Source organism: Schistocerca gregaria, unplaced genomic scaffold (genome assembly GCF_023897955.1).
Source record: "Schistocerca gregaria isolate iqSchGreg1 unplaced genomic scaffold, iqSchGreg1.2 ptg001588l, whole genome shotgun sequence".
Classification (NCBI taxonomy): Eukaryota; Metazoa; Arthropoda; class Insecta; order Orthoptera; family Acrididae; genus Schistocerca; species Schistocerca gregaria.
In genome coordinates, this window is record NW_026062867.1 from 22,163 (window position 1) to 25,000 (window position 2,838).

Sequence of the window (2,838 nt, forward strand, 5' to 3'; positions counted from 1 at the left end):
TCCCTGGTTGATCCTGCCAGTAGTCATATGCTTGTCTCAAAGATTAAGCCATGCATGTCTCAGTACAAGCCGCATTAAGGTGAAACCGCGAATGGCTCATTAAATCAGTTATGGTTCCTTAGATCGTACCCACGTTACTTGGATAACTGTGGTAATTCTAGAGCTAATACATGCAAACAGAGTCCCGACCAGAGATGGAAGGGACGCTTTTATTAGATCAAAACCAATCGGATTGGCTCGTCTGGTCCGTTTGCCTTGGTGACTCTGAATAACTTTGGGCTGATCGCACGGTCCTCGTACCGGCGACGCATCTTTCAAATGTCTGCCTTATCAACTGTCGATGGTAGGTTCTGCGCCTACCATGGTTGTAACGGGTAACGGGGAATCAGGGTTCGATTCCGGAGAGGGAGCCTGAGAAACGGCTACCACATCCAAGGAAGGCAGCAGGCGCGCAAATTACCCACTCCCGGCACGGGGAGGTAGTGACGAAAAATAACGATACGGGACTCATCCGAGGCCCCGTAATCGGAATGAGTACACTTTAAATCCTTTAACGAGTATCTATTGGAGGGCAAGTCTGGTGCCAGCAGCCGCGGTAATTCCAGCTCCAATAGCGTATATTAAAGTTGTTGCGGTTAAAAAGCTCGTAGTTGGATTTGTGTCCCACGCTGTTGGTTCACCGCCCGTCGGTGTTTAACTGGCATGTATCGTGGGACGTCCTGCCGGTGGGGCGAGCCGAAGGCGTGCTTGCGCGTCCCGAGGCGGACCCCGTTGAAATCCTACCAGGGTGCTCTTAGTTGAGTGTCTCGGTGGGCCGGCACGTTTACTTTGAACAAATTAGAGTGCTTAAAGCAGGCAAGCCCGCCTGAATACTGTGTGCATGGAATAATGGAATAGGACCTCGGTTCTATTTTGTTGGTTTTCGGAACCCGAGGTAATGATTAATAGGGACAGGCGGGGGCATTCGTATTGCGACGTTAGAGGTGAAATTCTTGGATCGTCGCAAGACGAACAGAAGCGAAAGCATTTGCCAAGTATGTTTTCATTAATCAAGAACGAAAGTTAGAGGTTCGAAGGCGATCAGATACCGCCCTAGTTCTAACCATAAACGATGCCAGCCAGCGATCCGCCGCAGTTCCTCCGATGACTCGGCGGGCAGCCTCCGGGAAACCAAAGCTTTTGGGTTCCGGGGGAAGTATGGTTGCAAAGCTGAAACTTAAAGGAATTGACGGAAGGGCACCACCAGGAGTGGAGCCTGCGGCTTAATTTGACTCAACACGGGAAACCTCACCAGGCCCGGACACCGGAAGGATTGACAGATTGATAGCTCTTTCTTGATTCGGTGGGTGGTGGTGCATGGCCGTTCTTAGTTGGTGGAGCGATTTGTCTGGTTAATTCCGATAACGAACGAGACTCTAGCCTGCTAACTAGTCGCGTGACATCCTTCGTGCTGTCAGCGATTACTTTTCTTCTTAGAGGGACAGGCGGCTTCTAGCCGCACGAGATTGAGCAATAACAGGTCTGTGATGCCCTTAGATGTTCTGGGCCGCACGCGCGCTACACTGAAGGAATCAGCGTGTCTTCCTAGGCCGAAAGGTCGGGGTAACCCGCTGAACCTCCTTCGTGCTAGGGATTGGGGCTTGCAATTGTTCCCCATGAACGAGGAATTCCCAGTAAGCGCGAGTCATAAGCTCGCGTTGATTACGTCCCTGCCCTTTGTACACACCGCCCGTCGCTACTACCGATTGAATGATTTAGTGAGGTCTTCGGACTGGTACGCGGCATCGACTCTGTCGTTGCCGATGCTACCGGAAAGATGACCAAACTTGATCATTTAGAGGAAGTAAAAGTCGTAACAAGGTTTCCGTAGGTGAACCTGCGGAAGGATCATTACCGACTAGACTGCATGTCTTTCGATGTGCGTGTCGTGTCGCGCAACACGCTACCTGTACGGCAGTAGCCGTGCGCCGCGTGCGGAACCACGCGTGCCTCTCAAAACTAGCGCAAGTGTTGTTGTGTGGTACGAGCGCTGAAGCTCTGGAGCGGCTGGCCTGCGGCACCTGGCGCCTGGCGCCGGTTTTGAATGACTTTCGCCCGAGTGCCTGTCCGCTCCGGTGTGGAGCCGTACGACGCCCATCGGCCGTCAGGCCGTTGGACACAAAGTAATGGAACAGGGGCCGTCAAACGCCTCAGTCCCGCCTCTGCAACTGTCTTGAAAGAGACGGTGGAGAACTGAAAAGATAAAGATCACCCAGGACGGTGGATCACTCGGCTCGTGGGTCGATGAAGAACGCAGCAAATTGCGCGTCGACATGTGAACTGCAGGACACATGAACATCGACGTTTCGAACGCACATTGCGGTCCATGGATTCCGTTCCCGGGCCACGTCTGGCTGAGGGTCGGCTACGTATACTGAAGCGCGCGGCGTTTGTCCCGCTTCGGGCGCCTGGGAGTGTCGTGGTCGCCTGTGTGGCCGGCCGCGTCTCCTTAAACGTGCGATGCGCGCCCGTCGCCTGGCGGTTCGCATACCGGTGCTTTCTCGGTAGCGTGCACAGCCGGCTGGCGGTGTGGCGTGCGACACCTCGTACAACGACCTCAGAGCAGGCGAGACTACCCGCTGAATTTAAGCATATTACTAAGCGGAGGAAAAGAAACTAACAAGGATTCCCCCAGTAGCGGCGAGCGAACAGGGAAGAGTCCAGCACCGAACCCCGCAGGCTGCCGCCTGTCGTGGCATGTGGTGTTCGGGAGGGTCCACTACCCCGACGCCTCGCGCCGAGCCCAAGTCCAACTTGAATGAGGCCACGGCCCGTAGAGGGTGCCAGGCCCGTAGCGGC

General features: G+C 54.5%; 2 non-coding genes across 2 annotated transcripts; both read left to right on the plus strand.

The window, feature by feature from the left end:
* LOC126333426 (small subunit ribosomal RNA) lies at positions 1-1,893 on the plus strand. Its single transcript, XR_007564191.1, has one exon. It is a non-coding gene; the product is annotated as a small subunit ribosomal RNA (ribosomal RNA).
* Positions 1,894-2,248: 355 nt separating this feature from the next.
* LOC126333424 (5.8S ribosomal RNA) lies at positions 2,249-2,403 on the plus strand. Its single transcript, XR_007564189.1, has one exon. It is a non-coding gene; the product is annotated as a 5.8S ribosomal RNA (ribosomal RNA).
* The last annotated feature ends 435 nt before the right edge of the window (positions 2,404-2,838 follow it).